Source organism: Astyanax mexicanus, chromosome 4 (assembly GCF_023375975.1).
Source record: "Astyanax mexicanus isolate ESR-SI-001 chromosome 4, AstMex3_surface, whole genome shotgun sequence".
NCBI lineage: Eukaryota > Metazoa > Chordata > Actinopteri > Characiformes > Acestrorhamphidae > Astyanax > Astyanax mexicanus.
The window spans coordinates 20,314,466-20,336,179 of NC_064411.1; the positions used below are offsets into that span (position 1 = coordinate 20,314,466).

The window sequence follows — 21,714 nt, forward strand, 5'->3', positions numbered from 1 at the left end:
CTACTGCTGAATCAAAGCCTCATAAAGAGCAGGGGCCTCATTTATAAAGAGTGCGTACGCATAAAAAGAGGGCAGAAATGTGCGTAAGCAACATCTCACGCAAGAATTGTGATTTATAAAGAAATACTTGGTGTGAAAACGAGCGTACATTTAAGCAAGGTTTAAGGCATGCGTATGCCTTCAAAAGTGTGCGGAGAGAGCGGGAATTAGTGGCATCATGTGGTAAAGTAGGGAATTGTTAGGAAATGCGCAAGCTTTTCTTCCTTCCGCATATTAGTTACCACATAAATCAAAATTAACAAAGGAAGATTAAGCATTACTTTACTTTATTTTTTACTTTATTACATATTTTTTTCTGCATGTATAGTTAAAATTATTTCTGTATCTTATTCTGTATTATATGTATATGTAGTGTTAATTTTCCACTAACTTGTATATTTCACTTTGTAGTTTATATCAGTTTTATTTGTATTATCTGTTTTATCTCACAGCTGTAAAATCTAAAGGTGCTATATATATATATATATATATATATATATATATATATATATATATTAGCCGGGGCTACATGAGGAATATGCGAGAGTGGCGTATCCCATACTGAGATACCGAATGAATGCTTGAAAGAGAATACAAATTACATTTAAGAAAAAAAATATGCAAGAAATAAAAAATAAATAAATACCGGCCGTAAAACACTGTTAAACTGCTTTGTTTGTACATTTAGCTAGGCTAACTACCAATAATAATGGTCAGTAAAACAGCAAACACTGTTGTTTGGACATTTAGTTAGGCTAGCTACCAATAATAAAAGTCAGTAAAACGGCAAATGCTACATTTATACATTTAGCTAGGCTAGCTACCAATAATAATGTTCAGTAAATCAGCAAACTGCATATTTGAACATTTAGCTAGCTAGCAAACAATAATAATAGTCATTAAAACAACAATTGCTACATTTGTACATTTAGCTAGGCTAGCTAACAATAACAATAGACAGTAAAACAGGAAATGCTTTGTTTATACATTTGGTCAGTAAAATAGCAAATCCTGTATCGTGGCACGAGATTAAGACGTGACGATATTTCTCGTCAAGCTTAAACCTCTCACAGTTTAGTGTGGACTTTTTAAGATACAACACTGGCAACTGGCAACACAGTAGCAGCGAGTTTGGTGGTTGAGCAGTGAGCAGAAGAGGAAAATTCGGGGAATTTGCATAGAACAGAGGTCACGGGCGGACCGTGGTCCGGGTCCGGACCCAAACCTATTGAGAAGGATTTAATTGTATACACGCTTTGCGGCACAGTAAATCACAGACCAATCACGTGTGAGGTAATATCACCAACCACTCTCTTCAGTCAATCAGATCTGTGCAGACGTGGAAAAAATAAATAAATAAACACACCGCTCCTCACGCGGGATCGAACCCGTGTTGTCAGGGTCGCGGTCCCGCTGCTCCGGCTGTTGAATTGGGACATGGCCGTGAAAAAAACGCCTTTATAAGGAGATAGTGAACCTGGGCGAGAATGGGCGAAAAAACGAGAACGGACGAAAACTAAAGTCACGCCGAGTGCGACAGAGAGACAGGCGAGGAATTTTGTATAACTGGATCATTCTGAATTCTAATTAAATACTCCTGGCATAGAAGATGCTTCTGCTACTTTTAACAGAGTGACAGACGGTAACAGAGTGACCAACAAGACTGTACTGTGCTTAAATCATGTTCTGTCTCTGTTTGCACTTCAAGCATAGTCTTAATATGACTGGTTATGCATAGTTACATTACAAGAGATTTAGGAGAAAAAAAACACAAACCATAGTCTTAATATAACTGGATATGACAATCTCAGGCCTATAGGTTTCATGTCAAACATGTGTTGAGAAAACACAATGAGACTGGAGATCTGCAATATAAAAGCCGTTTATTAAAACACACATGGGTAAATATAGAGGTGAAGTAATACAAAGATAATAGTTTGTACTGGATAAAAACAATTAAGAAACGACATTATTTGGATATTCTTAGTAATTTTGGAGATTAAAAAAAACATAAGCAACATTTAATATTCAATAAGGAAAAGATAAGAGTATAAAACTTGAGTAATACAACACAACCAAATATCCCTCTATATCCCTCTATAGTAACAGATTTTTAATTGGACTGAACCATAGACAAACAAGAACACCAGCAGAGGGAGTGAATGAGCCTGTAACCTTACTGCGCAACAGTAACTAACCTAAAAACTGAGCTCTGTCTCACAAAGAATGTCCTGGAATATTCAAACATACAAGACATACAAACATAACATGGAATTCTATACACATCATCCCTGGATAAGAATAGTTTTGCTGAACCTGTAAAATCAATTGTTAAATACAGTTCATATTTGTTTCTGGTGGAATTTATGATTTGAGCTTTTAATTGCCATGGGACAAATTTGGGACATTTTTCTCTCCTGTGTGAATGCGATGGTGATTTTTGAGATTACTCTGTGTAGTAAAACTCTTCCCACAGTCGAAACAGTAATACGGTTTCTCTCCTGTGTGAATGCGCTGATGTATTTTGAGTTTACTCTGTGTAGTAAAACTCTTCCCACAGTCTGAGCAGTGATACGGTTTCTCTCCTGTGTGAATGCGCTGATGTATTTTGAGTTTACTCTGTGTAGTAAAACTCTTCCTACAGTCTGAGCAGTGATACGGTTTCTCTCCTGTGTGAATGCGTTGGTGCAGTTTGAGATGACTCTGTGTAGTAAAACTGTTCCCACAGTCCGAGCAGTGATGCGGTTTCTCTCCTGTGTGAATGCGCTGATGCCGTTTGACAGTCTCCAGTCGATTAAAGCTCTTCCCACAGTCTGAGCAGTAATAAGGTTTCTCTCCTGTGTGAATGCGCTGATGTATTTTAAGTTTACTCTGTGTAATAAAACTCTTCCTACAGTCTGAGCAGTGATACGGTTTCTCTCCTGTGTGAATGTGCTGGTGTTTTTTGAGATTACTCTGTTGAGTAAAACTCTTGACAGAGTGCTGATGTTTCTCCATGTTGGGACTTTGCTTCATTTGTCTTTTAAATGTAGCAAACTGTTTCTGCGTGTTCTGGAGATTCTTCAGGAAGGCTTCTGCTTCACCTCTTTCAGCAGTTTAACTTTGCTCTTAGTTAAATATCCTGGTTGTTGGTGATGAATTTCAGGAAAATATTTTCATTTCTGGAAAAAAAACACAGAAAAATGCCATTGAATATTAAAATAAAAGCAGGTCAATTAACTGAAGAGATTCTAAGTCATTCTAAGTGAGTGATGTTACCCTTTAATATGAAGCTTTGAGGTTCGAATCACATTGCCGATGCTTGATTCATTCTACATTGATCACGACAGATGATGTCCAAAGCTTTTTCCTTTAAACTGAAGAGTAACTGTTTATTTTACCTTGGGTGTATTGACAAATATCTTTCAGTTATGATTACTTATCTTAGTATCTATAATTACATAATCATTGTGTGAAACCTTGTATTCTATACGCATAACCAATACTCACATTGTATTTGATCATTTTATTACTCACAGTGTATTTTACACGCATTTATATAGAAGATTAACCAATACTCACAATATATTCTGCACATATATAGTAAACATTGTTTGATCAGGCATGTGACTAACACAGACTCTATTATATGACAAATTAACCCACATGATACATTTACTAACACATTAACATATAACATATGAGATGTAGCTCAGGCTTGAAGTATTTTGTTTACTGCATGACCCTAACTAACGGTCATCAACTCGACTGGTACGGGGCTAAATTGCTACAGAAGAGGCCTTAGATCAAAGCGGCCTTTTGGTGAGTGAGTGCCTCCCTAAAACCTCTGCTTCAAAGCGGGGGGTGACGCACACACACAGGTAGTGCCACGATGCTCCATCCTGGAAGAACACAGTCAAGGCCAAGCACTAGTGGTCCGGTCAGACACGTGAAACGGATTACTAACACGTGAAATTATGCATACTAACATGAGATGATTTTAGCAACGCCTCATCAGCAGGTTTCACGTCATTTGGGGTATAAACATGGAGTCAGATCAGAGGGGGGTCAGAACTTATGCTGGGACGGCTGTTAGACGGTCTTTCATGTGTGGGTTCTCCTGAATATTCAGCACTTTGTAATAAATGCTTGGTTTGCTTTCAACTTCACTCCACTGTCTGACTCTCTCTATCAAACGAACACGCAGGGGAGTTGTACCCCGGACGAGAGGTGGGGGTAGCCCACCTTTCATTTTCTTTTCTACAACAAAACCAATTTATAAAAGTTTCCACACATTAACCAAATACATTAATCCAAATCAATGCTTCACAAACCTGATTTTTTCATTTTAACAACTCCTGATAACAGTTCATTATTTTCCACCACACTGGCTTTAGGCTAACAGTGATATGCGCTCCTGAGTTCAAGATGTGTTTTTTGGAAATCCGATAGATCCGATAACCCGACCGGGGCAGAAATAATTATATATATAATTATATATATATAATTATATATTTTATATATAATTTTATATATAAAAATATGCTTCAATACCCGCTAAAAATGCACAGAAGAGTGACTAGAACTGATATAAGAGCTCATTTTGCCAGTAATTTTTCTCAAAAATCCTTATATTTGCTTAAAACAGCACTTTTTCACGGAGCTGCATTCAAGTTCCTCTGGAGCTACGGGGGGCGCGGAGGGATAATTAATAAAAAAAAAACATGCAGTTGCCTTGTTGGTGCAGGGAATTGTAGTAATAAATATAAATTTATGTAGTAATCAAAATAAAATCACAGCAAAATAATGACCTTTTTACTGTTACAACACATCAACCAACCTCCAACAGGAGTGTAAAACATAAGAGTCTCTTTTGTTTACTAAAGGTTAACACAATTATAACAATTTGTAAGAATTCATATTATTTTATGTAGTTCTTTTTCAATTATTTTTGTAGTCTTTTTAACCTCTTACACAAATGTTTAATTGTGTATTTTTGTCAAGTTGCTCAAAGTGTGATTCTTCTTATTATTATTATTATCAAATTCATGTTTTTGTTATTATTATTATTATCATCATTATTAAAGTATCAGCAAAAGAGCAGCTGGAGACTGTATTCCACAGTAATGGTTTAACTGGGATTTCTTAAAAACAGCGGGGCTAAAGATGTTGTAATTTGCTAATATTTGTGTTTGTTATTACAGTGAAATAGCAAGTTTTCTGTTAAATCAGTAAGCTAATAAATGTTACTTGTGAAATTCCTCTTCTTGCCTGAACTTTTCCTCACTATAATCACTAAATCTTTCATTCTTACATTTAATATTTTACAAGTGGACTTTTATTTTGACGGGAGAGTCACATGACTTACCAGCAACTGTTGTGGTGGAACCGGATTAAGTAAAGGAAAATTAACTAAACTAAACTAAACTAAATTAGTGTAACTAAGAAATGTGTAGAGACTGATCACACAAACTTAAAAAGGAATTTCCACAGAACTGATTTATCTCAGGTGTGTGTTAGTGATGTGGGGGAGGGCTATGTATGATCTGTAAAGCCCCCCATCCCCAGCTCCCCGACCCCCTACTGCAGACTGCTGAGCAGAGCTAGGAGAAGATCCAGTGCTGGTGGTGTAAATGCTGCACATGCTGAAGGTGGTGTGGGTGGTGTTGATGTGGGTGTAGGAGTGAATGTAGAACAGCGTGATGGAGAGAGAGAAACTTCTCCATACCTTCTGTTGTTCAGCTGATCCCGCTCTTCCTCCGCTCCAGCTACAGTCCCCGGAAGCTCAGCCTCATCCGGGTTATGTGGAGCCCCGCCCCCTCCCCCGCTATATCACATTATACCCCATCACCGCTAGAGGGAGCCCGCGAGGGAGTCCTCAATGCATGGAGCTGAATGGAGCAAAACAGCTAAAACTCTCATTTAAAACACTGTATAACTACTTCTCTGGAGTTTTCCTTTAATTTTACAAAGTAGAACAAAGTATTTCACTAAAATAGGAAAGAAAACATACCACTATATTTCCATTTTCTAAAACTAATGTTTTTATTCAGTAGATTTACTAGCATTACTGCTACTGATGCTGGAGTTACACACAGAGCTCATTTAAATGGATTAAAACTGCAGTTTATAAGCTTTAATAATTATCTCTGCGGTGATGCAACTTGTCTCATTTCTTTTATTGTTGAGATTGTGTAAATATGAATGAGAGTTTGTTTAAATGTTTTCTTCTTGTTGGTACTTACATAGATGAAAATAGTAATCTACTAAAATAAATAGGAAAACATATTTAAATATAACTGGAACATACTTGGGTTGTGGGGGCTGCTGCTAAATGGTTGTTAGAATTGGGTTAACTGAACTTACATTAAACTCTAAAATTAAAGCAGCAATTGCAGTTCTGGACAGTATGCAGATCTCATTAGTCTTAATAATGAAAAGGTAGGACATTTTTCATGTTCTTTCTGTTTACAACTCACTCTGAGGAATTCTGAGCACTTCAGAGCACTGACTGGTGTGTCACGGGACCGTGTAGGGTACTACAATCAAAAGTGTTGCATTACTGAATACTACATACTGGGCGGTGTGTAGTATGCAGTACATACTAGTGCAGTATGCAGTATAGTAGTATGCCATTTCGAATACAGCCTAGGACTGAGATAAAGTGAGCTATGGCTAGCTGCTCACTTTCTCTTATTATGGCTAGACACTGAAAGCGGGTTTTACCTCTTTGAAAACTTGAATGATCTTAATTTGTACATCCGAGTATCAATTAAAGACATTTAAGGTATTTTTTTCTGAAAGAGAACCGCGTTTAGGTGTTGGCTAGCGTTCATGTTTGGTAATTATAACTAGAAAGCTAGCTAGCAGCCACAAAGTGAGCCTCTGAGATTATCAACGAATAAACGTATAATAATAAAAAACGTATCACCATGAATACATGATATACAAATAAACATATTCCATATTATCATACATCACATAAAACATTACTTATTCCCATACAATATGAAAAGTGACTTTATAATATCGTAATTTATCACCACCATATCCACCACATCTTACCTCAGAAAGAGCTGAATAACTTTCCAGTTGCACAAGCTTCACTTTATTCTGTTCAATGAATCAGTAGGAGTCGAATCACAAGAATAACTAAACCTAACTGTTTTTAAAACTTCACATTTTACAATTTTATATCATAATAAATGTATGGTCAACATTTTCTAAATAAGACTAACCGAGTCTCCTAAATCTGAGTGACTTGTAACTTTTGTACATTGTACATTGAGGTTGTTCTGAAGTGATGAATCAACCGAAGCTTCCTGAAGTTGACAGCAGATTGATTCATTTCCAGCAATAACTTTTTTTTTAATATACAAAAAAAGAACAAAATAAAACAATAAATATAATGCACAAAAATGTGTTTTTATTTTAACAATTTAATTATATAAGTATTTCATTGTTGTACATAGATATGAACATCTGGAACAAAAAAAGTTCAGATAGCAGAATAGTTTGTTGTTAAGGGTGAACTGAAATGGACTTAGGGTGTAGTGAATCATGATAACAAATACAAACATTTGTTGAATAGCCCACCTCTGTTCTCCCCAGCATTCTGAAATACAGCCCTGTTAGCTAATGCTCCCAATAGACCACAATGCTAGTGATAGGGGCATAGCTTAACCCATACAAAAAAAACACTATTTTTACACCATTAACAACAAACTCAAAGTAGCTCCACACTTCACTGGTAGAATTCCAAGGATGATGACATTTAAAGCAAGGCAGTGAGAACTTTAAAAGTACACAGATAGTTTATTAAAAACACTGTTTATACACACAGTGCCTACAGATAGTTTATTAAAAACACTGTTTATACACACAGTACCTTCAGATAGTTTATTAAAACACTGTTTATACACACAGTGCCTACAGATAGTTTATTAAAAACACTGTTTATACACACAGTTCCTACAGATAGTTTATTAAAGCACTCTTATACACACAGTTTCTTGTCGTAGTTAAGCCAGGAAAGGTCTGAAAATTAATGTTGGGGAAATGCATAACTTTCCAGTTGTTGCTGAAAATATCTCTATAATATCATTTTTAAGCATTTCTTGTCAGTTGACTTATTGTGGCTTGACTAGCTGAAGGTATTGTGTATATAAACTATCTGTGTATATAAACTATCGCACTGTATTTCGGAATGTTGGGGGAGATCGGAGGTGGGCTATTCAACAAAAGTTTATACTCGTTATTGACTACAAATCAAGTCCATGTATATAACTTCTCCCCTAAACTGAAAAGGAGAAAACAGGGGATGGAAAAACAAACAGATTATGGGTCAGATTAGAACTGGATTAGTATGTGAAAAGACATTTTTAAGGCCTTATGCCTCTGTAAAAGCTGGGCTGCCAATAGAACAAATAACGCCTCCCTCATAGGAAATGTTTACGATGATTGGAAGGTGCTTAATTAGCTGATCAGTACATTGTGTGGAACGATGAGCTTCTCCATATCTTCTGTCAAAAGGAGAGTGGTGTTGCTTCCCACAGAGACTCCAACCACCACAATCCCTCTTCTGTTTTTTTCTCAGGTTTCTGCAAGTAAAAATATTTTTTCCAGTTTTCACCATTAGACAGTTGAATACCGAAAAATTACAGTATTTCTCATTTGTCAATATTTCCTGGGACAGCACGGAAGAAATGACACTTTAATGTAATCTAAAGTAATCAGGGTACATCTTGTATAACAATGTGAGTTTGCTTTGCCCTTGAAACAACTCAACACACAACCATAACAACATTAACACCACCTCCTTTAAACAGCTGCAGTAATAATTTACCTCACAATATTCAGATGTGTAATTTCTGTAAGCTGCAAGAGGGCAAGTTCTGCCAGCGCTGCCTCTCTCCACAGCGCCACCTCGTGGTGCTTTCCCTCTTCTTCTAAGATCAGTTCACCAACAGGAACAGGCCCATCTCTAGTGGCTTGCATCCGGGTTGAAATTAGCTATGAAAAACATAGTGTTAAATAATGCTGTGAAAATACACTATAACCATACGGGGGACTAATTTTGTGGTACCACTTTAAAATAAGACTACCTTTATAAAGGGTTTATAAATGGTTTACAATTAGTTTATTAATGGTTACTAATTAGGATGTAAATGTCTTAAAAATCATTAATAGTCAGTTATAACACATACGTAGAAAGGGCAACAATGACCTGTTATGAAATAATGAACCCACAGCCATCTATATTGTTGCCCTTTCTATATATGTGTTATAACTGATTAATTATTTTAAAGCATTTACAACCTAATTAGTAACCATTAATAAACTAATTGTAAACCATTTATAAACCCTTTATAAAGTCTTATTTTAATGTGGTACCAATTTTGTTTTGTGGAAGAATGTATTTAATTTACCCTTAACCATTTTATACACAGTCAAGTCAGAATATTATGACCAGCTCCATACACCATACACCTACGACCATACACTCACTGAGCATCTTTTTAGCTCCACTGATCATAAAGGACACTCTGTAGTCCTGTATCTGTTTCTCTGTGTACTTTATTATTAAGTTTGCTTGGAAAAGTCAACTGACTGTTCTTCGTAATCTTCTTCTTATTATTATCTTATCCTGCGCTCAAAATTTAATCACTATCTCCTCCTACAGCTTGTGACGTAGAAATACTAAATTTAGCAGTATCGTAGGACCTATACCCGATTAGGTTGCTTGTGCTTTTTAAGCGATATATCGTACGTTTTTCGTAAAAACTTCGTAAACGTGCACTTTTTTTCCCCATAGGAAATGAATAGGGGACAACTTTGAACATCCACATAGGTCACAATTTTTGAGATATGAAGACAAAAATCGGACGTTCTTTACGGAAATTTCGACGATTTGACGTTTTCGTACAATTGTCTTACGAAGTTTCCCCATAGGAATGAATGGGGGGGGCCTTTCTCTCCCCTGCTCTTCCAGTACTGTGTGTGTTTGGAGGAGCTGCTGTATGGAGCAGATACTGATCAAAAGTTAGGACACCACGGCACCCCAGCCAGGGCTTAGCAACCAGTTAGCAACACCTTAGCAACCACCTGGAAAGCATTAGCAACTGCATGGCAACCACTTTAGAAATGATAGCAACTGCCTAGCAATCAAATAGCATCAGTTTAGCAACCACCTGAAAAACGTTAGCAACTGCCTAGCAACCACTGAGCAATCATATGGAGTTCAGCATTTAACCAAAAGTTTTTGGATTTAAGCATTTAACCAAACGTTTTTGGATTTAAGCATTTAACCAAATATTTTTGGATTTAAGCATTTAACCAAATATTTTTGGATTTAAGCATTTAACCAAAGGTTTTTAGATTTTAGCATTTCATCTAAAGTTTTAGCATTTAACCAAACATTTTTAGATTTAAGTGTTAAAATCCTCCACATGTGTCTAGGAAGAAAAATATGGAGAACATAACACATGGCTATCCTAAGTCAAAGAGCCAGCAGAGTTTAAGTAAGAAAGAGGAGAACAGGCAGTAAATAGCGGTACAAAAATCTGATTTAATTTTAGCTTCCCACCACTCATTTGCACATACAACAAACCATGGCAGTATTTACATTATTTACATATGCTGTATAAAACAACAAAGAAAGTACCACTCTGGGAAATGTAAACTATGGACGGTGCTACAGAAAAGAACACAACAAAACATAACCATATTAAACTACCTGAAGCCAAATTAAGTACAAAAAGAATATAAAGAAAAGATACTCCCTAACTAATAACCTAAATACAAGGGGTAGCACCCGCCCTCTTACCTAGGGACCGATACAAACAACTCCTACATGATGTAAAAATGTACAGGTGCACCTATTTTACCTGTTTGCATACCCAAGGTGGTACAGCCAAACCAGTGAGTTGTCTTTTAGCCAAAAAGAGGGATTAAGTTAACCACATCAGAGAAGTAATACAATAAAATTAGGCTACAAGAGCGCATTGGCCTTAAAGCATACCCCATGGTTCTCTCTCTCTGTCGGCCATCTTGGTTCAGGTCCTTTTGTAGTCTCCACCCACAACTCTCTCCCATGGCTCACCTGAGAGAGAGAGAGCGAGAGATAGAGAGAGAGAGATACTGCACGTAAGCATTTAACCAAAAGTTTTTGTTTTTCAGCATTTACCCAAAAGTTTTTGAATTTTACCATTTAACCAAAAGTTTTTGGACTACTTCTCAGCCAAAGTATTTGTATTCCACAATTTAGCCAAGGTTTTGGGCTTTAGAATTCAACCAAATTTGCTCCATTGCTTCATCAGTAAAAAATATTTTAATTCCAATTTAGTCAAATAAACATTTTTACTGATTATAATTTTGCATAAAGGGGATTGGAAAAAGAACAGATAAAGGTAATATATAAGATGTAAACAATATAGGTAAGATTGTGATATCAAGACTTACATATTCTTATGTATTCTTAAGTATTATAAAAATGAAATAGAAATTATGAATTTCAAGATAAAGCGCCACCTACTGTACCCACCCAGAGAGCATAGACAACTGTACTTTTAAATACTGTGCATAGTATTCTCTCAGTTCTCTGTGTAGCCATGTGTTGGGGTTGTTGCTTTGTCTTGAGCCACATAGGTTAGGAGATGATAAGGAGATTCTGAGACTTCTGGTGGACTTTGGTAGTTCACTGGTGGTGCTTGGAAGGGTTCTCCGTGCAGCCCCTCGACTGTCCATTGTGGCTGTTGGGGTGTTGTTGTCCCTCAAACAGAAGTACAGACAAAAAATGGTTCATTTGTGATTAAAAGTAATTCCATAAATGTTGTTCTAAGACACTATAGGGTGGGCTTTAATTCATATTAGCCCCCCCCCCCCCCATATCAAACCCACTCCAACGCTCTTGATAGCAACAACCGCGACGTCCACCACTTGCCAGCCCTCTGCCTGGGAAACCAGGAGTTTGGTGATACATTTCACTCGGATGGGAGACTCCTTTTTGTAGGGCGTCGTCGGCCGTGAAAACATTCTGTGTAAAGAAAAGAGCACAAACATACAAAATAACATGTTTATACTGTTTAATTCATTATGTTTCACTTAATTTATTGTATTACCCATGATTAAACGGTTCATATTCTAATATTTTATTAAACTATATATTATTAAACTGTTTTTGGACTAAGTGGGGCTATTTTGCTGTTATTGTTCTGTTGTGTAACGCTTAGCACTGATTAAATATTACATAATAAGAAATATATATGAAAATAATTAAAATGGATATTTTCCTACTTAGCAGCACTTGTGTCCCCATTTTAAAGTGTCTGGGTGGAAACAACACCACGCATCTCTACCAAGCAATTAAAAAAGATAAAAACCCAAAACAGTTTAATATTATGGTTTATTCTCCCAACCAATCAACAAATAAAATATTTGCATATGAACAGTTGAATCATGGGTAATACAATAAATTAGGTGAAACATAACAAATATTTTATATTTAGTCCGTTGTGCTCTTTTGTTTGCGCAGAATGTTTTCACAGTCGACGACTCTCTACTAAAAGGAGTCTCCCATCCGGGTGAAATGCATCACCAAACTCCTGGTGCCCCGGGCAGAGGACCAACAGTTGGTGGACGGTGCGGTTTTTGGGATGTCAATCAGACACATTCCTAAGTGATTACTTATTGGATAGAAAATGCTGTGTGGTAATCTGACATTCTGTGCTGAGTATTTGTTTATAAACAGTCTGACACTCTTCTGAGGTAGAAATCAGACAAAGAATAAATCTGCTCTGGGAAGTCATTGATTCTGACCCACCTGAAGATGAAGGCAGGGGAGAAAAAATAAAAAAATTCCCGCACCAACCGCGCCGTCTGCGTCCTTAATAAAAACTTTTAAGAGCCAGGGAATGGCGAATAGTTTTATACAGTGCATGTGATAATGTGGTTTACAAATCAGACATTAAAGATAATGAACGTCTAGCATAAACTATTATTTATATCGTCTCATTGCTGTGTGCATCTGTAACAAAACATTTATAGGAACTATTAAAATAAAGAAATAGATTTGTGAGCCTGTACATACATAAGTGTAAATCATCCAATACAGTGTTGGACGAAATTTATATCACACTATCGTTTGTTTTGTTACAAACAGTATAAAAGCTACTGCCTGTGGCTAAATGGTGGAATGCCAATACTTTTGGCTGATTGAGCTGTGTTCTAAAACTTTTGGTTAAATGCTAATATCCAAATACCATTGAATAAATGCTGGTGCAGCACAGATATGCCTCTTTATGGTTTAGTATAGCTTCAGTCCAGCAGTGTAAACTCTTAAACGCAGAAACAGTTATGATCATAAACCACAAGCACATGTCTTTCTGAAAAATGCCAATTATAAAAAATACTTTCATAGGGTTTAAAAGGGCTGATAAAAACCTTTAGAAAAACACTGCAAAACACCACAAAACCAGCAGAAAAATATAGAAACCATAGAATATTTGTTTTAGCAGGAAAGGATAGTAAGCTTAATTGAATGTGTTTAAATTCAAAAGACAGGTATAAAAACAATTAAACACATTTTATTTTGAATTAGTTTAAACACAACACACACAATCAAAAATCAAAAGCACAAACACATACAACCTCACCCCCCAAAAAACCCTAACAGAACATGCTAAGAAATATTACAATCTGAACACAAAAACTTGTCAAATTACCACATTATGGTTCATTAAAAAGTGGGCTTTCAATGTTTAAAATGACCTCCCCTTCCCTCACAACAGCTACTTTTAACGTCACCACTCCACACAGTGGCGGGAACGCTGAACTCCTCCATGGTGTCACTGAGGAGAACAGTCTCATCGCCTTTTGTGGAGATTCCCACGATCTCCATCTCCACTGTGATCTTCAGTGACTCTGGTTCCTGTAACACAGAACATGCTGATAGGAGTAAGTTTTAACAGTCTACATTCTTTTCTGGTACAACAGCACAACAATAAAGTGTTAAACTACGGCACTGTAGTTATTAGTAGTGATGGGTCAGACTCTTAGCCGGCTCTTTGAAATAAACGACAAGCGCTGACTTCAGAGAGTGAGCCAATATATATATATAAATATAAACGTATAAATTAAAGTTTTACGATGATACATATAAACCAAAGTAGAAGACAACATAAAATATACATTAAGGAAGAAAACTAATGATAGAAATAGAGAAATATTAACAAGAGGCAACAGTGAAAGCTCCTCATAAACTCTTACAGTTTTTAGGCATTTCTTATTATTAGCAATCTCTAAAGGTTTTCAAAAGTGGAATAAATTCCAGTAAGAAGATATCAAATCAAGTATTTACAATGATGATAGTAGTATTTACTCAATAAAATAATAATATTAATAATATACTTAAAATCAAGATCAGTGTATGAAAAAAAAACATATATATCACCAAGGTTCATATTTACAGAGATTTTAGTTTTCTTTAAAAAGAAAGAAGAAAAGTCTTGCCAGAGTTAAGATACAATGGAACATAAAAAAAGATGATTCACGTTCTGATTGACAAAAAGAGCATTCAACATTGAAGTGCTTGATCTACCCACACCTTACACATGTGACCTCACATAAACTGTGTTTTGTAGCAACATCAGCTCCCTCTTCCACAACAGGGCAGATCATAACAGAAACCAATCAAACCCTCAAACATGAGCTCCTTTTTATGTCAATCTTTGCTGAAGTTTTCAAAAAACATCACCTGGATGCTTGTTTTTTTTTGATTTGCACAATTATTTTTTATTTTGTTGAGTGACACTTTGTTGATGGTGTTCAGCGCTGTTTATTTCACTGTATAGAGTTGCACATTTGAAAATAGTATACACATTTACATTGGACCTGTTTGTTTACTTGAGATGACTTTGTTTTTTGTATTTCATTATTTATTTTTTATAAAAATAAAGCCATATAAATAATATATATTTTATATAATGTATGTTTCAACTCTATTAATTCATTGTACACATAATTTGGTAATAAATTGAATTAAGCAACCAAAAAATATAAAGAGCTACTTGCAAGCCGAAAGAGCCGTCTCTTCTTATACCTCTTTTCCACCAAAAAAGTGCTGGTGCCGGAGCCGGTTCCAGGGAACCTTTTAAGAACCGGCCCATGTTTCCACTGCTCTAAGGAGTCACTCACTAAATATGTAAATGTGGTTTGATTTGTTACAAACAGCAGAGATGTAGTAATGATTCAGGACGCTGTGACACATTACAAATACCTGCTTTCATGCTTAAATACTTAATATTATGCTCTTTAAAAGAGACAGACATATGGTATGGCATATTAAAAAGTGCATAAATTATTAAATTTACCCCCCACTTTTATTTAACATGGTTTAATTGAAATTCTGAAACTGAATTAACTTTAACTCAGGCTCTTTTACACTTACAATGCTTCTATGCGAAAGGTGCTACCCGCAAATATGCCCAAAAATGCCCTTCTACACAACAAAAACACAGTACATGTCTGTGTTTGTATATGTATATATAGTTAATAATAATGACAAGAACAACATTAATAATATAAAAATTACCTTGACCGTAGTTTGGGAGGTTGAGTTAAATTTACCCTCCTGCACCTTCATCTTAAGGTGCCTGAGGATAATTTGTTGACCCTATCAGCTTCCCTCTGTGGCCGACTCCCTCCACAGAGTGACCTCATACTGTTGGTCTGCACACTCCAACGAGACCTCCTTCACCGGTACAGACCCATCTTTCGTTGTTTTTAATTGAGTTGCACTCAACTAAAACATAAAAAACACAACAGAAAATTAGTGGAATAATGAATTACTCATTATTACTCATTATTATTCAGTGTAATTTTGCTAGTTTAAAATTACAATTGTAGTATTTTCATTAGGCCAGTTTTAGTTTGTGCTGAACAAAAAGGCAGAAATTAAAAATGATGCAGTTCTAGCATACAGTTTTTTATATACATTTTTGCAGTCTCATGGCTCAGTACATCTGTAACAAAAAAAATTCTAGGAACTATTAAAATCAATAAATACTTTTTTTATTTATTTTAAATACATTTATGAAGCCTATACCTATGTAAGAAGTGTAAATCATCCTTTACACACAATAAATTTCTTCATTTCTGTATTGGTATTAAGAACTTTATATAAGGTGTATATACCTTATATAAGGTGTATGGCTATACATATGCCTATTGGGTTCTGTCTTTTCTTCTCAAATTAATGCACTGAACTGACGCAGCTCTCTGTAATGAACGTCAGTCGGTAACAGATGCTGTAAATACTAAATGCCTCTTAAGAATATTTTTTAGTTGGAGGACCATTGCTGTCTTAGAACTCCAGGCCAATATTTAATAAAAATATATTTGTTTAAAAGTTACAAAAACATTATTGGAGACAATCAGTGTTTTTAAATTATTGAATTATTGTCCAGCCTTAAGTATTACACTCTAAAAAATGCTGGGTAGAAATTGACCCAAATTGGGTTGTTTTCACAACCCAGCGCTGGGTCAATATTGGACAAACACAGCACTTGGTAGAATTGACCCAGCATATTGGGTTATTCATTTGACCATGCATTTTGGGTTAAGCATTCAACCCAAACGCTATGTAATTTTAACTACTTTGCTGGGTTGACTTAACCAAAGTTTGGGTTGATTTTGAAGTACGAATAAATGTAAAATTTAGACCTTTTAATGCAAGTTTTTTTTACACCATAAACATTGAAAAAAATTAAATAATACTTAAGTACCAACAATAAAATGCTTTATTGAATAAGTACATCTCATGATAATTTCTCAAAGTAATTTCTTAACAACAGTCATCAACAACAACCATTTCATTTCCATTTCATAAACATTCCTCAACAACATTTCTTTTCCCTGTTGATGACCACAAAGGATTGCGAGCAGTGCCGATCATCTCCTACAAAAAGATAATCCTTTATTAGTCCTACAGTGCTGAAACAGCAGAGAACAAAAAAATCTCAACACATGAAACCTGCATTGCACATTAAAATACTATACAGTGGTATGTATGTTGGCATGTACCTAGAGCCAAAACAAATGGGTATGGTCTTGTGACTTGTGCCTCGGACAGGAACTCCCCATAATGGTCCCAACCTGTTGTAAAGATGAGAATTTAAACAGAATTAGTACTTTTATTGCTTTGAATTAGTACTAACATTCTTAAATAAAACATGCTGAGCATAAGCTGCTATCAATCCAATGTTTGTATTACAATACATTTTACATCAGAAGAGAACGCTTTCATCTAAAACCTTATAGACAAGTCAGTTCACTATGTGACCATCTTTGCAACACGACTGGACGCTAATGTAATACAAGACTTGTGTAGAGCAATACTTTCACATAGGGCCATTTTGGTTCCTTTAATAAAGTAAATGATTTATTTTTAAATAGTTTTAAAATTACTCAGATTATATTGTTAAAATGTGTGAATTAGTCTAAAAAAATGCAACTGACAAAAAGGCAAAATGAAAATAAATATGTAAGGTGGCCAATACTTTTTCACAGCAATGTATATTAACTTACTGGTTGCAGATCAATAAATTATTATTTTTTTGTCTCTTTGTAGCTCGGACGGAAGCTCTTCTATCCTCTTCACCTTGCGCATCTGAAAAGAAAAACATTATATTAGGAATAATACAAGGTTAATATACTTTTTAACCCATGACTTTTTCATGGCTTCTCAGCAACTTTTCTTGACCATACAATCTTTAAAACATTAGTGCAGATGTGGACAATAAACTAAAAATCTATCAAAAAACTTATCTTCAGTTTAAATCTTTTGATGGAATCAGTTTTTAAATAACCTAATTTGGCAGATATCTGGCTGTCGAGAAACAAGTTAGTATTAACAGGAATATATGTACATGATGAAAAAATTGCTAAATTTGGCAAAGCTATTTTCACATGCACACACTATCTCCCCCTACAGCCGTGTATCCCTGGTGTGTTTCTGTAAAGACAAAATATGACCAGCCGGCTTATGGGAATAGAGAGATTTTAGCCACTCTAGCACTGACTGTACCCCTACAGTTAGCACTTTTTTCTACCCCAAATACCCCATTAGTAGACTGTTGTCTAATTACCTCATTCAGTTTTCTGAGGTGTCACCTCAGTTTCAGTCTGGGACCAATCACAGGAACTAGCGCCACAATGGAAGCATCGTCCAGTAAAAGAAAACTCCTTTTTCATTTCTTCATCTGAGAAGAAGTGTGCATGCAATAATAAAAAGACAACAAATAAATGCTTTTGCAGAACTGAAGTTGAGATCACCAATTTCATTCTAAATGACAATGTACTCTGGTTAAAATAATGCCCCTGAGTTTGTACCAGAGCAGAAATTAACTCAAACATAATGAACAACATTAAGATTGAAGCAAAAATGAATAAGTTTGCTGTCATATAGTTTAAATATTTTAAACTTTTATTTAAATACATATTTTAATATTTCATATTCAATCACTGGGTAAATGACAAAAATAAAATTGGTGAAACTCCCCTTAAAATTTCACTGTGACATTTATACTGTACCTTTGGTACTCTTTGTTCTAAAAAAAGAAAAATAAGCTCAGACTTTGGATCAGACCTTAACCAATACTTTGCCGCAGACTCATTCATTCATGAAATGACCATCATAAATACTTTCAAGTTATTTATATGAAGGTTAACTTACACTCAGACCTAGGAATCAGAGAGTCCAGTTTCCACTCATGTAATTTCTCCTTCACAAATGAATCCATGGAACAGGAAAAATCTAACAGAACTGAAGAAAAATAAATTGTATTAACAAAACCACATCAACTAACATTTTATTTTTTAAAGCGGAACCCAACAAGATGCCTTTTCTTCCAGCTAGACTTAAAATATAATTCAAGAAAAATTCGAAAGCAACTAAGTACTAAAATCTATGTTCCTTCCTTTTAAGGTACTTTTCAGCATTTGTATATAGCTTTAAGGAGAAAGCCAGTGTAATATGGACTTTCTTTTACATTTTTACATCATTTACAATATCAAAGTAGCTCCACACTTCATTGCTAGATTCCAAGGGCTCTAACGTTTAAAACAAGGCACTGAGAAAGATAGTGCACAGGTAGTTTATTAAAACACTGCTTATACACACAGCATGAAAAAGTAGGATAGTGGAACAAATTGCTAAATTAATTAAATGCAAATGCATCATATATTATATATTAAATATTAGTTCAAATACTGTACATTTTAATGCAAGTCACTCAAGCAGAGTTTATCAACTTCAAAAACACAGTTTCAACTCATCTGCACGATGAAATGGCGCCTACTGATGCTAGTTAGCTAGATATCCAGCTAATTAGCAGTAAGGACGATAAAATAGCTTCCTATGTTCAGTGTAAAAAGTAAAAACTAGCGTTAGTCAGCAAAATCTAGTTAGTTATCTAGCTGGCTAGCTAAATCTCTAGCGCAGCTAACATGCTAATTTGATATTAAGAGGCTTACCTTAGCTAAAATAACATAATTCCACAAAAGCATTTTTTTCCCTTTATCGCAACTCGAAACTAGTCCAGCCGAAGGTGCTTTGTCCAAAGGTTTACCCAGTTATCAAACACTGCATAGCTAGCAATTTAGCTAACAAGCTAATTTTTAGCTAATTTTACCTAATGCTCACAGTACGTCTTTCAGCCTCAATTTGTGAGGGAGAATGAATCTAAACACTTGGTGTCTAGCATTAAATCGACATATTTATATAAAAACTCAAGATTAAGCACTTTACTTACATATTTATTTCAGCCATTTACTTCCCACAGGAGCCTCTTCCAGCGGGAGGGAAATGGTGCGGTCGGCGTCCAGGGCGGGGCGGGGCGGGGCGTGACTTGACGTGACGTGCATGTTCTCTCTCAGGTCCGCACTGCAAACCCAGCAGCGCTGGGTTGTTTAAAATTACCCAACAAACGAAAAAATAACCCATATTTTTGACCCAACCTCAGTAACGTAGCAGTTGGGTAGTTTAAATAACCCAGCATTTTTTAGGGTGCAGGCAAAATGCGCCGCTCTCTCTCTCGCATCGCCGAGCTGAATTCAGCGCGAGGCTTCAAATAATATAACAACTCAGTTTAGTTAAATTTATTAAGATGAGTGAGGACCTGTAAAGTTAATCAAATATTGTCAAATATAAAGTATAGGTTGAGGTTTTGGTGAGCTGTTTCAATTATTTGAAACCGAAACTAACTGAAACTGATATTATTCTGCGCACTATTAGAAAGCCTTTGTTTTTTTTTAAATGAATTTTTATTTTATATTAATTATTTTTTAATTCATTTTAAATATTTTTATTATTTTTATTGATCAAATATTTTTTTTTCATAAGATATATATTTTTTATTTTTGATGTATTAATTTTTATGATCTTTTTAAAGTTTTTTATTCTTCCTTTTTTATCTTTATATTTTTTCCGTCTATAGTAAATGTCAGTTTTTATTTCTAATTTTTCTAATTTTATTTATAATATTTTTAATCCCTTTTAAACTGTAAATGCTCAGCGGCACAGTAAATGAGGGTCCTCCTCCAGTGTAAATAACCGATTGCTTGATTAATGTTCAATGTTGCAAACCCAGTTTTTACATAAACAATAAACAGAATAAAGAATAAAATAACATTGCTGATGTATCTTCAACAGCACATCGCATCCTATTCACTTCAATGGAGAGAGCCACTGCATACCAGCTGGGTTGGGTTGCGTTGAACGCAACCCCGCATTCTTTATTCAAATTAATCAAGCCACCGCGCTGCTTTCAGCCAATCAGGGACTTCACACACACACACACACACATTCGAGCCTTACACACACAAACGGCAAAATATGGATTTATATAGAGCACAGTAAAGTTCATTTAATCATTAAAAGTTTAAAATTGACTACACCTGTAGCCTTATTTGGATTCAAGATACGCCCACACGGCGAGACGAGAGATTTGGTGTTCTGTTGACTTGTGCTACCCTGACAAACCGTGCTACCCTTTTGTGTATATTTAAAGGTAAAAGCACAAAAGTAGCACAATATTAGAGCATGTTTCCAGCAGAAGTTCATGTACTATGTTTGGATAGTCTAAACCACCGTATCAGGGTAAAGTTATGGTAGTAAGAGTTTATTATAATCTTTTTATTTTATTTTAAGATCATATTTTATTATTATTATTATTATTAATTGCCATTACACTTTGACAATGTAATGACAGTCCAGGTTATTAAATGAACAAAAAATATTAGAAAAACAGAATTATTATAGTACACTTGAAATAATAATACAAATGTAGGTTAGCACATGCGCAGTGTCTTTAGAAAGCGCGTATGTCTCTTGATTGAATATGAGTAAATATTCGAATTTAATACCATTCATTTTGCTACACTTTATAGGACTTTATTTATTAAAAGTTTTTTTAATCGCAGTGCCATGCAAGCTTTCAAGTTCGTTCTGCGTGACTGCAGCATTTTAAAGCGCAGGAGAGATTTTAGTCAATTAATTAATATATACATTTTTTAAATAAATTTGCCCTGGGGATAAGAAATGAACGCTAACATATAGCTTTATATTGCTGTGTATTTCAAATGTTTTTTAAGGTTTATATACTTGACATGCAGCACCAGATGACAGGGTGATGCTTTATT

The 21,714-nt window shown here is 35.2% G+C and overlaps 1 protein-coding gene across 3 annotated transcripts in view; it reads right to left on the reverse strand.

Moving 5' to 3' along the window:
• The window catches only part of LOC125801274 (zinc finger protein 239-like), a 55,486-nt gene that overhangs the window by 8,412 nt on the left and 25,360 nt on the right, over positions 1 to 21,714 (reverse strand). The window contains exons 1-2 of one of the 3 annotated variants that reach the window (XR_007438654.1): positions 5,747 to 5,803; positions 1,906 to 3,200 (exon numbers count right to left, since the gene is read on the reverse strand). The exons of 1 other annotated variant lie outside the window; for it this stretch is intronic. The gene's annotated coding sequence lies outside the window, so the exon portion shown is untranslated. Of the gene's footprint in view, positions 1 to 1,905; positions 3,201 to 5,746; positions 5,804 to 21,714 lie in introns of those variants that run through there. One more of the 3 variants, XM_049477726.1, reaches the window with a different exon arrangement.